The sequence below is a fragment of the Rhipicephalus microplus genome, chromosome 6, assembly GCF_043290135.1.
Source record: "Rhipicephalus microplus isolate Deutch F79 chromosome 6, USDA_Rmic, whole genome shotgun sequence".
NCBI lineage: Eukaryota > Metazoa > Arthropoda > Arachnida > Ixodida > Ixodidae > Rhipicephalus > Rhipicephalus microplus.
This window is the reverse complement of record NC_134705.1, coordinates 89,334,341-89,349,149: the sequence shown is the minus strand read 5'-3', so window position 1 is coordinate 89,349,149 and position 14,809 is coordinate 89,334,341. Positions and strand designations below refer to the sequence as shown.

Here is a 14,809-nt window from a genome sequence, read left to right as displayed (position 1 = left end):
AGGAAGACACCTGGACACAACGTGGTATTAGAACCTCGTTTCCAGCGCCGATATGAACGTCGAATTTGATTTGGCTGGGCAAGCGAAACTGCGTGTTTTTGCGATCCACTGCCCTGTGTGAACGTGAAATTTTGATGCAGCGCGACACGATGGACTCACAAGAACATGATCATGGATGCCGCACTGCCCATGTGCCTTTTCGGCCTATGTGGCTGAACTGTTCGACTGATCTACGAACATGCCCACGTTGCAACCCTTCTTTGTCGACAACGCTAATTGAAACTCTTCCTATTCCCTCGTTTCTTCGATATCGCTCTATTCACCATCTCTTTCTTGAATTCTCAATTCGCCAATCTAGTGCAGGGTAGTAAATGGGCCACTCGCTTCTCGTTAGCTGCCCTGCCTTTCACTTTCAGCTCTCTTTTCCTCTCACTGCATTGTCACAAAAACGACACGGATGTCAATGACTTTATGCGAATGTTATTTTCCTTTTTTTTATACGTTTACGGGATGTGAAGACCGCTACGTTGTGGAAACAGTGCAGCTGCATGAGTTGGTCTTCTTGTCATGTTTTTCGTTTCTTTCGATAACCTTCAATTGCTAGTAAGCGCTTATATCTGGCAGACTCGTCCCCGTTTGCCCTCCTTCAACATCAAATAGATGTTGCTCGGCCATAAAGTCCTGCCTTAGCCCTCCGTAGAAGTAGAGAAACCATGAGGCTCTGCAGCTTTAGTCTCTGGCTCACGTAACCGCGCTTCTAAATACTGAACTCACCAAATTTACACAGCCGCTCACCTGAATTTGGATGCTTTTCACATGGGTAAGCTTAACCGCTGTTATACGCAACTGCAGTTAGCGGATGCTAACCACAGTTACCATAAATCAAGCTGAGGCGCTGTCACCCGTTTGAAGCACGGACAAACTTTTACGCGCGTAACGAACACATTTTAATCTTTAGTCAGGGCTAATCTTGATAGTTCATAGTGCCAGCAAGAGAAAATGGTGGCACAACTTCAAGAACTGCACCATTCTGCGCAAAAACGATTCGTTTCCAACGCTCAACCACGTGTTAGAAACGACGCGACGTCTACCGAGACGCGTCTCGGCATATCTGCCACGTCGTGAAAATAGCAGCCCAATTAAAGCAGGAAGTCTTACCTGGCATTGCTTAAACACGTAATGTATCTTCTCAAATGCGTATCAACACCTCCGTCGTTGTAAAAGCCGTGTTGATTCAGCTTTGGCTGGATGTTTGGTGGGAGCAGAGCTGCTTGCCTCTGACATGGGGGCCACCATGTCCTTGGTTTACGACGCTAACAGGTGTTTCTTACCTACGTTTAGGAAAACAGTCGTTAGCGGATTCACTGCGGTTAGGGTTGTCGTTTTACTACAGCACAACAGGCGTTAAACTTAACGACCATCGTACTTAACTGTGGTCAAGCTACACGTGTGACAAGGGTATAACTTGACTGCCAACCAGATTCAGCCAGCTGCCAGGTAACTAGGGCAAAACCTTAATTAGATATCTGATCTGCATTGCCGGCGCCGGCACCAACACTAATGATGCAAAATGTTATCACGTGATGACGTAAGCAGAACAACACATATGTCAAAATGAGCGCTTTCGTGATATTGCCCCACGTTCCATCCTCAAGTTTTGTTATCGCGCCGTTTCACTGTCAGTAATTCCCAGCGTAAATCATGTCTACCGTGCACCGTTCGAGAAGCAGTAGGTCATTTTGTTAAGGTTAGGCCCACTTTGTGAACATTACAGACTATTCTGGAACCTACGTCACCGCCAGCGATAACACTAGAAATTTGATGGCAAGTGTAAAAATGCCTAGACGCTTCACCGCTTGTCAGTTGATGTTACGGGGTCGTGACGTCGACGAAGAAGCAGAGAGTAAGTTGAAGATTAAACTGTTTATTTGGCCGAACCTGTGCCCGGTAAACGGAAAGTCGGATCACAGTAGCAGACTTGCACTGGTAACGGCGAACGGAGCGTCGGCCTTCGATCAACGGACAAGCGGCGAAGCGTGTCGGCATTTATACACTTCTCGTCAGTTTCTTGGCCACGGCGCTGTCTACATGCGTTTCGACAAAATTTTGCCCGCATCACCGAGCCACTCACTAACCTGACAAAGACCGACGTCGAGTTCAAGTGGGAAACCCCGCAGGAGGAATCCTTTCAAGAACTTAAACGACGCCCGCAGACACCACCAATACATGCTCATTGCGACGAAAACACCGACACGGAAATCCCCAGCTACGCAAACAGTGTAGGTCTCGTAAAATAAACTGTTGTTGGGCTAGTTGGTACAACATTTTTAAAAGTTAATTCAGGCGCGAACACACGACACGATAACTCACACACGCACGCACCCAGCATGAAACACACAGAGCACTGCCTTTTAGAAGTGTAGATCTAGGAGCTGTCCTGGTGCAGAAGATTGACAGTTTTGAAAGGGTCATCAGTTATGCCAGCCGGTCGCTATCTAAGGCGGAAATCAACTATTTCACAACAGCAATGGAGTGTGTCGCCATCATCTGCAGGTGACCTCGAAGTTAAGCCCTTATCTTCAAGGCAGGCCTTTCAATGTGGTGAGCGACCACCACGCCCTATGTTGGCTTGTTAACTTGAAAGACCCTTCAGGTCACCTCGCATGGTGGAGTCTGCGGCTTCAGGAATTTGACATCACCGTCGTTTACAAGTCGGGGCGAAGGCACTCTCACACCGACTGCCTGTCTCACGACCCCGTTGACCCACCGCCGCAGGACAACGAAGACGGCGACTGGGAGTTGTAAGCGTCGATGATTTCGCAGAACGACAGTGTGCCGACCCCGAAATCAAGGGCCTAGTGGAATACTTAGAGGACAAAGGTGCCGTTGTTCCAAAGGTATTCAAGCGAGGACCAGCGTCATTTTTTTTGCATAATGGCATCTTCGTCAAGAAAAACTTTTCGCCACATGAGGCCAACTAGCTCCTCGTAGCACCTTCAGCGTTACGTCCAGAAGTTTTGGATGTTCTACATGACGACCCGACGGCTGGACACCTCGGTATTGCCCATACTCTCGCGAGAATACAGCAGAAGTATTACTGGCCTCGACTTGCCGCCGACGTCACTCGTTACGTGAGGACATGTCAGGCCTGTCAACAAAAAATGACACCGCCGACAAGGCCAGCCGGACTTCTCCATTTTATCGAGCCACCTCGCCGGCAGTTTCAGCAAATCGGCATGAACTCACCGGGGCTGTTCCCAACGTCGATTTCTGGAAACAAATGATTGATTGATATGTGGGGTTTAACGTCCCAAAACCACTATGTGATTATGAGAGACGCCGTAGTGGAGAGCTCCGGAAGTTTAGACCACCTGGGGTTCTTTAACGTGCACCCAAATCTGAGCACACGGGCCTACAACATTTCCGCCTCCATCGGAAATACAGCCGCCACAATTTATGGAAACAAATGAATCATCGTAGCTACTACTACCTCACCCGCTACGCCTAGACAAGGGCTCTGCCCAAAGGCAATGCCATCAAGGTAGCGAAATTCTTCGCCGAGAACATCGTCTTGCGTCACGGAGCTCCAGAGGTCCTCATCACAGACAGAGGTGCGGCCTTTACGGTAGACCTAACTCGGGCAATCCTCAGGTACAGCCAGACTAGTCACCACCGTACCACCGCCTATGATCCACCGACCAATAGCCTCACCGAGCGCCTTAATTAGACCATCGCCAATATCTGGCCATGTACGTCGACGTCAAGCACAAGTCATGGGGTGCAGTTCTTCTGTGAGTGACCTTCGCGTACAACATGACCGGCCAAAAAACGACGCAGATGACGCCGTAGAAGCTGGTGTACGCAAGGAGCCCAGCCACGATGCTCGACGCCGTGTTACCCAACGCCAGCGACAAAGGAAACATCGACGTGACTGTGTACCTCCAGCGCGCCGAAGAAGCTTGACAACTCGCCCGCCTGCGCATTAAAAATCAGCAGACGTCAGACAGCCGCCGTTACAATATTCGACGAAGCTACGTAGAATACCAGCCGGTGACCGCGTTTGGGTATGAACGCTGATACGCTGACGAGGACTGAGCGAAAAACTTTTGCGAAGGTACTTCGGACCGTACAGGGTAGTTCGACATCTCGGCGCACTGGACTACGAGGTTGTCCCCGACGCCATCACGAACTCTCAACGGTGCCGTGCATGGCCTGAAGTCGTCCATGTTGTGCGCCTCACAGATAATCACTGTATTATTTGTTGTTTCTCTATAATCGGGCTTTATTGCTTATGCCTATTTTTGTTGTACTTTTTATTGGTATTTTTGTGTCATGCATCTTTCTCTCGTAACTTTCTTTTAAGCATCGGGATGATACCTTTTTCAGATGGGGTAATGCCTCATTCCATCCTTAAGTTTTGCTATCACGCCGTTTCACCGTCAGTAATTCTCAGCGCAAACCATGCCTGCAGTGAACCGTTCGAGAAGATTCAGGATGACAGTAGATTATTTTGTCAAGGTTACGCCCACTTTGTGAACTTTACAGATTATTTTGGTACCTACGTCGCCACCAGCGATAACACTAGAATATTGGATGGCAAGTGTATTAATGCCGACACGCTTCGCCACTTGTCAGTTGATCGACGGCCAACGCTTCGTTCGCCACTGTCAGTGCAAGTCTGCTACAGTGATCCGACTTTCCGTTTACCGTGCACAGGCTCGCCCAAATAGACAGCTTATTCTCCAACCCACTCTCGGCTTCTTCGTCGACGTCACGACCCCATGAAAGTATCATTATGATATCACACAATATGACGTCAAATGATGATGTTCTCACTTGACATCGTCACTAAGTTGGACATGAGCCGATATCGAAGGGAGTGTAAAACAAACTTATGTGCTTAGAACTTACAATGCTTCCAGCCTTGGAGGCATTGCTAAACCACGATAGGCGCAGGAAGCCTTCGGAAGGCGCGGGAATGGATCATTGCATCGATTGAGAAGAAAAAGAAGAACAAAATGGCTTTGGCCTTCGAGTGGTCATAGGGGAAGGCATATATGGAACTGTGTGGAAATTTGAAGCTAAATAGAAGCGACCTTCTTCATTGGAATCTGCCGAGTTGAGAGTCCTTATTAAAATATCACGAAAGAATATTTGTCATGTGTTTCATGAAGGCGGCTGTGCTCGAAGTCTAGGAATCACAGAGTGCTGAGTAAATTCACGTGACGTGTAAAGTTTTGAAGTCTTTACTGCACTAAGGAACACTTCGCGTGTTTAGCCATTTACCTCGGTAAACAAAACAAAAGATAGACTAACTCTCGAAATGAGGTAATGGTCAGAACGTTCTTTATGCATTGGCATAAAGCCAACGAGTTTCCTAAATTTATCCAGAGGGGACTCTGGCACTGCGATCGTTCAACGACCATGACAATGAGGGGTAGTACGTAGATTTGACTACTCTTCATGCTTGTGGTCTTCGAACGCAGTTGTGGCTTCGTTTATTGCTGCATTTTGCCTGCGTTCCAAATTAAAGAGCAAACTGCTCTGAATGTCGTGACTTGATTTGAATAGGTGAGCGTAAAAAGTTAAGGTTGTAAAGTGCAACTACTGAACATTTGCTAATTTTTGTTTCGTGACAAAGCAGCTGTAAGCCATGCTGGGCAAAACGGAGCCGAAAGTACGAAGATTGGGCAAATCCATGTACTACTCATCATTCGCATGCTCGCTGAAGTGGCATGCGTTGCAGCTCCCACAGACACTATCGCCAGAGTTTTCCTTAGGGTACTTTAGAGAACTGGCTACTTAAAACGAAAAGGCTGCGATGACCATCACATTCTTCATTTGTTTTGCCGTTGGTACATCGATCCACTCTCTGCAACGCCCCCTACCACTCTAGAGATTTCTGCACGGAACGTGGTTTGCCACTGTATTATGAGTGCAAGTCGGTGCATAGGACAGGAGGGGATGAAGAGGGCACCCTGCCCTCGCTTCCGTTCTGTGTGCTGTCGGTGGCGCTGATTGGCACTGATAATCATACCGTACCACTATGCCCAATCCTCCACTGAACGTGCCCAATCCGCCAGGGTTAGAGGCATTTCACGATTTCCAAGACGACAGCCTCGTGCGCTTTATCAAACGCGAAATTGGATTATCCATGGCGACCATTTCGCGGCGTCGGGGAGGAGTGATTTACGAAATCGTCACTCAATGACGTCAATTATTTCAAAAATTGTGTGACGTCATGATGACATCACAAATTCCGTTAGTGACGCCATTTGACATAACGCCGCACGATGCCGTCGTAGCGCCCTTTAGTGAGCGGTGAACAAAACCGGAGAAGCCATGGCTCGTATTCCCTGCTTCCTTATACATAGACTGAGAAGAAGAAGAAGAAAGCTGTAACTTTCCAGTCGTCTTAGGTGAATGATGAAAGAATTCATTGAAGAGTGTCATATTTTTTTATTTTTTAATCCCGCCTTCCTTTGCGCTGCCTGTGTGATCAGCCCGCTCTTGATCAAGGTACAATAGTGTGATAATGTCACGTGACGCCACGATGCGTCAACTTAAATTTCAGCCGCGTGACCTTGTGATGACGTCGTATGGCGAGGTGGACGTGTTACGACGACTTTTTGCATTACTCGTGTGGACGCCGCCAATGGGGGACGCCAATCAACTTTCGCGTTTGAAGATGCATCTAATGCTTCTCCTTTAAAAAATAAATAAAAAAGTGTAGCCTAAAGCAGGCGGTCAAGCCCATCGGACTCCTCGTAAAAGTGTTTGCGCGAAAAACGCGGCTTTCGCAAAGGTCTCTTGTACAGACGCGTTCTTAGCATGGCCGTAAACGAGGGCTCCTGTCGAGGTGCAGTGCCAAGATGCAGTTCCATAATAAAGACCATCCCCTCGCGGGTGCGGTCGTGCTGCGGGCGGGCGAGCTTCTGCTGGCCGCTAAATAGAACGCTCAATCGAGCCCCTGGCCTGGCGCTTGGAGCCCATAAAACCTCCTTCAGCCTCGAGCGTTTATAGGAAGTCCTGGAGTGGTCCCAGGGCGAACGCCCGGTGCTTCTTAGGGTTAAGAAAAGGGGGGCATTCTTCGATTGGCCCGGCTTCACCCTTAGAGTCCAAAAAAGAAGAGAGATAGAGAGAGAGAGAAAGAGAGAGAGAGAGAGAAGAGGTCCAGGGACGCTTTCGAAACTTGAGTCTGCTGAAATTAACTGGGTACGCTTCGTCCTTTTCGCCTCGTTTCGAGTTGCTTGTCTTTATTTGTTTGTTTGTTTGCCTCTCTTTGCTTTGCTGCCTTAGATGTGTCGGTGCTAGTTGTGGGCTTGGTGGTGCGTGAGGTTTCTGCAGAGAGATTGATAGGTCGTTATAGAATGCTTATTTCGACGAATCGACAGGAGAATTCCGTGCCTGTGGTAGCTGTTGCGTGGGAATTGCTAGTGCTCTGTATGCGCGGGCCACAGGAGTGCTGCTCTATATGCATGTTTCTGTATATGCATATGCATGTTCTTCTATGAATGGTTGCATTTTACCTATCTCCATGCATGCATACATGGACAAACATACATACATGGACATACATACATACATACATACATACATACATACATACATACATACATACATAGATACATACATACATACATACATACATACATACATACATACATACATACATACATACATACATACATACATACATACATACATACATACATACATACATACATACATACATACATACATACATACATACATACATACATCACCTTATAACGTTGGTGCGGTACTGCTAAAAGATCACACTAATGTACCAATCCGCCGAAAAAAGTAAGCAATAGCACGAAAATTCACAGCTCTTCCACTTCTGTGGAACCGGAAGACAGCGAAGATGTGACTATGGTAGGTCACGTATGCTGTATATTGCTATAATGAACTTGCATGTTGGCATTACTAACTATACTGAGCGACTTGCATACACTCGTTGATCCCGGCATTTCTCTGGCGTACGACGCCTATCATGTCATCAACACCGGTGAACGCTAGTCTGAAACTGATAACCCGTAATGCATAATAAACCTGATTATTTCAGAAGTAGAAAAGCGGCGTTAAATCAGTCACTTAGCAAGTGAACTCGTTCTTGAGACAAAATTGTTGACGTCGTTAGGCCGGTTTGACACCAAACATCTGTGAGGCGAAATGTGAAAAGAGCAAAAATTATGCTATACAAAAACATCGGTGGCACTGCTTAATTAGGAGCTAAGATGAAAAACAAAAATAGAAAGCGATTGGCGAATGCCGTTCACAGCCCCCGTAATGCGACCTAACGTAATGGGAAAACATCGACGCGTTGCTCATTAGCCGGAACTGGTATCGCTAAGAGCAAGCGAGAGTTAATTAATCATTGGGGCAGTTCGTATCTCCCTTAGCTCAAACTTACGCGTAAAATGAATTCGTAATCGATCTGATCGCAGTGCGCGCCATCGTATTTTTGTAGACAGGCGCAGATTCATTATCTCTATTACTAATTCAGCAAACCACGGGCTCGTTCAATGTCTCGGAATGAATCTTTATTTTTGATTAACTTTACGGCGCAGCTAATTTATGCTCTTGAATGCATTGGAATTCAATGGCTTCCTTAATATATATTAGATGCGTTCGCATGACCAGACATGGTTATCGTAGCTTGGTTATTTTGTTCGTAGCGCCATCCTCATATTCAATAAAATTAGAGATTCGCTTTCTCTGACAGTGACCCTGTGAGGCTTCACTTCATGTGGATGTTTCGACACTGGCTCTTTGCTTTAAAATTTAAATGTCTGACGATCTTCCGGAAATGAATCAGTGTCTGGATATATATATATATATATATATATATATATATATATATATATATATATATATATATATATATATATATATATATATATATATATATATATATATATATATATGATTAATTGATTGATTTGTGGGGTTTAACGTGCCAAAACCACCATATGAATATGAGAGACGCCGTAGTGGAGGGCTCCGGAAATTTTGACCACCTGGGGTTCTTTAACGTGCACCCAAATCTGAGTACACGGGCCTCTAACATTTCCGCCTCCATCGGAAATGCAGCCGCCGCAGCCGGGAATCGAACCCGCGACCTGCGAGTCAGCAGCCGAGTACCTTAGCCACTAGACCACCACGGCGGGGCAGTATATATATATATATATATATATATATATATATATATATATATATATATATATATATATATATATATATATATATAGGTGTTTACCTAAGGGCTCGTTTTTTTGTGTTCTACACAATAATAATGATATCTTACAGACAATAACTCCAAGGAAACTATAGGCGAAGATGTTAGACCAAATTGTAATGTAAATATGAAGAAAGAAAAGTGGGTGAAAAGATAACTTGCCGTGGGCAGGATCCGAACCTGCGACCTTCGAATGACGCGTTCGATGCTCTACCACTGAGCTACCATGGCAGTTATCCCCCCACCCACTTTGTTGGGTTTATATGTGAATTCAAGGTGGGAGTGTCAGTCAGCGCCACCAGTAGCCATGGCGGCGAGTGTGGCACACTCTTTTGAGCCTGTTTGGCGTCACGTAGCACGTGAACTAATTACCAGTGGGCAGCTGACCAACAGTTCATCGTATACAACCTGAAGGCACTAAGTCTGCCAGTACGAGACCCTCATTAATGAATTAAGGGAAGAAGTGTTTACTTAAGGGCTCGTTTTTCAGTGTTATACACAATATTAATGATATCTTCCCCTATACTTTCCTTGGCATTATTGTCTATTAGATATCATATATATATATATATATATATATATTTACTAGGCATCTATTATGCGCTTCATCCTCATCTGAATACGTGGTGGAGGTGGATTGACGATCCCAGTTCCTCTCCTCACAACGCCTGCTCGCTGGAGCTCCGTTCAGGCCGCCGCTTGGACCCTCAGTCCGCCAACATGCCTCAGAGTGAGTGGGTGGATGCCCCCTTCTGCTCCCGTCTCTGCGCCGCAAGCCCCTCCTCTTTACATCGTAAACCACCAGCGTGACCCTCCGATCTTCGCTGGTCTCCGCGGCGAAGATGTGGAGGACTGGCTCGATAACTACGAGCGAGTAAGCGCATAACAGATGCCTACAATATATATATATATATATATATATATATATATATATATATATATATATATATATATATATATATATATATATATATATATATATATAGTAAAAAAGATCTTCCGTGAGCGGTCACAACTTGGTTTATTTCGACGTTTCGGCCTAGAGTCTGGCCTTCATCAGGTTTGGGGGCACAGTTTCTTGGTGCTTTATATAATCTTAAATCAGAAGGGGAGAGAGAGAAAGAGGAAAAAATGAAAGAAGAAAAGAAAAAGAAGAAAAAGAAAAAAGGAGAGAAAAAAAGGATAATATAAGGTGGACTCCCCCGGGCGCCCCCTTTCACTATTCCTTCCCCTTCCCCATCCATCTCTCTCCCCTTTTTTTTTTTTTCACCTTTAGGATGTCTGCGGTCTGTGTATCCTTCCTTTCACTAACGCATTGTTACGGACCAGATGGCGCCTCCTGGCTCTGGCGGTTCAGTGTGGGGAAAAAGAGTTTTTTAAAGAAGTTTAAGCCTTTAACTACTCAGCGCCCTATCGACATCTCGTCGTAAAAAAAGGGGCGCCGCGTATTGCCGCAGAGGCTGGCAAGCGGGTGCAGTGGCAATTCTTGCCCGCATCTGGATTACGCGTGCAGTAGGGGCCTCCCGACTGTGCACAGGGTTGCTCTTGGGCATGTCATGTTTGGCACAATTGATTGGATAGTCAGGTGAAAACAGAAACAGACGACAGCTGTATACTTAGGAAGAGTAGTTACACTTGGAATTATTTTGAGTTGTCCAGTGCCCTTCATAGTTGCAGTTCCGTGCACTCAGTTATTTTTTTCATTATTGCCGTTATTGCTTTCTAGTGCTTTAATTGCTGCAAGTGTACCCGGATTCTCATTTATTCCTCTATTGAGGGTGTTAAATCGGTGGATAAGCTATGACTCTCGTTGTTCACGTTCTCGGTTTGATTTAAATCACGTCTCTAAGATCATTACTGATAGTTTTTCGAATGCATGGTCAGGAAGGTTGAGATGTTTTGATAAGGGTAGATTTGGGGCTGATTTCGCATGGGCTCTGGGAATATTGAAGCGAATCCTAAATGGTGTTTCTGTTTGTCCGATGTACTGCATACTGCACACGTTGCATTCGAGTAGGTATACCACATTACAGGAATCGCATGTTAGGTTTCCTCGTATAATAATCAAAAACTTGGATTGTGTGCTGGTTGCTTTGTGTGTTTCTCGCATGGCTTTACATACAAGACATCGTGACTTTAAACAAGGTCGGCATGAATTATTAGGGGGTGGGGTATTGTTTTGAGAGTGGGCAAGTGTGTCTTTGAGGTTGCGTGGTCGTTGGTAAACGACGCCAGGAGCGGATGGGTATGTGCGTTTCAGACGTTCACTTTGTTCCAGAATGTTGTAATGTCGTTTAAGTATTTTGTGTACATTGGGGAAATTTGTGCTGTTCTTCATACCACAATAAGGGGAACCACACAAAACTTCATATCACGATAAGGGGAACCATGTGAAGCAGCGCATGGATCGGCCTAAAGCTTCCGTTTTCATCTAGGGCACCTTGCCCGATGTTACCGCGTCTTTGCAAGTGTAGCACACCATGAGTTCACTGTAGCTTTTGTTGCTGTTACCAAGGAAGTCAAGCCGTTACTCGTTCAGATCTCTTGTAGGAGCAAGCCACGTGGGTTCAGTGCCATGCCACCGAAGGAGCACGTGCGTTCATGGTGCGTCGGTAGAATCTCGTTCTTCGATGCCGTCGCGTGACTGCCGAGAGAGTGAGAGGGGGAGAGGCCATAGCCTCTTACAAAGCCCCTTACACAGGCCGCAACGCTCTAGCGTGTGTGTTCTGGCAGTGCCTAGGCAAGCTGTTGCGCATGCGCAGTAAGGGGGGGGGGGGGGGGGTCACACACTCTGGATTGAGCCCGACCATGAGGTGCTTCGCATCTAAAAACTGTGGCCCAAAGTACCAAATTGGTTCGATCATATAGAAGTAAACCCATTTCCCGGCAGTGCACGCGTCGGTTAACGTTTTAATTATCATTAGTTTCATTTGTGAAGTTCATATCAATCGTTAGCACTTTCTCTGGACACTTGGTGTTTCCTAGGATGGCTGTAATGACTAGAAATACCGTCATTGTCGTTGATGATTCCCAGTTAATTTTTCTACGTGACGCTTCCAACATCCAAATCATTTGTGTTTTCTGATGTTCTTGAAACGTTGCGACATATACAAACCCCTATAATAAACAACCCAAACAGTTCAGACCTGCGCAAATAGTATCGCGATCATGTTTCTTCAACGTATCTTGTTTCATTATAACTTATATCAACGAATAGGTTTTCTACGAGCTTTTCTTATTTTCGCGCTTGCTGTATTCGGTTTACGCCCACAAAGACTGTCAGGCACTGTCAGCGGAAACGGCGACTTAGTCTTCTAGAAGCTTCTTTAGTGTAATAGATCATTTTGTTAGAATTAAGTACGCAGTTCGAACATTACAGATTACTGTGAAACTTACGTGACCGCAAACGATAACGCTATATTCGACGGCAAATGTATAATACCCCTGTCACACAGCCACCACCAAACTCCGTTGAACACCGTCAACGTAAATCTCCCCTAGGGGGTTCGACGGAGAAGGAGTTGTGGCAGTGTCACACGGCAATGACAAGGTTGTAACAGTTGCCGCGAGGGGGCTCAGCTGGCGCTGTTTGATTTTCGGAAAAGTATTCTAATTTGATCCCTATTGATTTTTGTGTGAATCCTCGTTATGCGGTTTTTACAAAAAAGCACTATAAAGTAGGTATGCGACTAACAAACCATTAAAAATGATTTCAAATAAAAACGCATTTGCTAATTGTAGCAATGCTGCTAGTGACGCTGGCCACATTGTGCTTTCAGTTGTTTTGTTGCCTGTGTACATGCCCGGTACGAAAGTTCTTATGCTTCCTTGCCTCGTGAGCGCACATTTTGTGTTCTTCAGCCATGAGTGACACAGCGGACGACGTGAGGAAGTGGTGCGATATTGCGCTGGTAATGACGTTGATCGGCTGGCGCCGGCCGGCCCGACTCGCGAGGCACGGTGTGTAGGGCATCGGTGTTGAGAGTAAGTGAACTCTGGCGGGCGTAAATATTGTAAACAAACACGCGTTGTGAATCAGTACAACAACGAAAGAACGTTTAATATTGCTAAAATGTATTATTTTTTCACTGTGGCCACGTAGTGCTCAAAAGTTTTCTCTGACCTCTAGACTGCTGAGGACGAGAGTACCTCGTTCCGCTGCGAAGGGAGATCGTTGAACGTCCTTTGCGAAATGCTCCGTTCACCTTCGTTTGCGTAAGGGTGGCCAAGTGACACCAACCGCATCTTCGTTGTCGTGAGGACGAGGGAGTTAAACGGTCTTCACAGGTGCCCGTGTGACAGGGGTATAAGTCATACAAGTTTAGGCGCGCTTCACGGCTTGTCAGTTCCGGCCGACATTCTGTTCGCCGCCATCAGTGCCAGCGTGTATCACTGTAATCTGACTTTTGTTTACCGGCCACAAGCTGGGCTTAATAAACAGTTTCATTTTGCCTTTGTCAGCGTCAAGACCCCGTGACAGGTTAACCCGTTATGATGTTATGAAGAATACCATACGACGTCCCAACACTGGTTTCTTACTTCCTCTGATTGCTGCGGCACCCCACTGTGGTATCGTGGTTTCGGTTCCGGTTTTGGAACCGGTTGGCTGGCACCTAGGGGGCGTTGTACATATGTTTATATAGTGATGCTTGTGCATATAAAAAGGAGTTCCTGCTTGGCTACCGGCTACTGCGTATACTTCTGTCGGCCGGCGCTTCAGAGCATTGCCCTGTGTTCTCCGTGCGTCGCGTCCGACGCACGATACTACAGCCACCTGTTACGAACCTTGAAATACGTCTTGTAAGTTATGATTGCGGAACATTCGGCCTGCTATGAAAGTCTGAGCGGCCCGCGATAGGGGTAATTAAGTCTTCCGTCTTTCTGTAAATAAAGGGCGTACATAGGACGTCTTTTTGTCCCGCAACAATGATAGTGATCTGCCTTCAAAACATTTTGTTGCTTTATTGTCGCACGAATCATGTAATTCCAACTGGGAACGACCGCTCTTTCGTTGCCGGTATTTTGGGGGCAATAGTGAGAAGTGAACCGTTCGTGAAAAACACCATGGTTACTAAACTTCACTGCCATTTATCGTCGAAAAGTATGGCGGCCGCAACCCTGCACTAAGGCTGCGACGTGGCAGGTCTGTAGGAATAAACCTACTGGGTAGAGTGATTGAGGGTGAGGGCTCAACCCTTGCCCTACCTGTACATGCGTCTAAGAGCGTAACTGAACGATAACCGAGCACTCAGCCTCGTTTTATTATTACAATAGTACCAGGTTGAATGGTATAGCTCTACCTTTCTCTCCCTGCTCGGGTGCTTTGCTTCTTGTTAACCTAGCTGCTTTTTGCGTCTCACTCATCTCTTTTTCTCTATCGCCGCTTATTCTGTAGCCACTCTTGTCTAATTTAACGTACGTGAAGGCGCCCAGTATACTGTGACTGCTTGTTGTTGAACGCGGAGGGGAGCGCAGTCAGTCGGACGGTCATTCTGGTTAATCGGGTCGGTAGGGTTCGTCGCGTCAGTTGGGTGGGTCGGTCGGTGA

General features: G+C 46.2%; 1 protein-coding gene across 1 annotated transcript in view; it reads left to right on the top strand.

Moving 5' to 3' along the window:
• Alk (Anaplastic lymphoma kinase) overlaps nucleotides 1-14,809 on the top strand; it is a 251,749-nt gene that overhangs the window by 52,637 nt on the left and 184,303 nt on the right. The window lies entirely within an intron of this gene.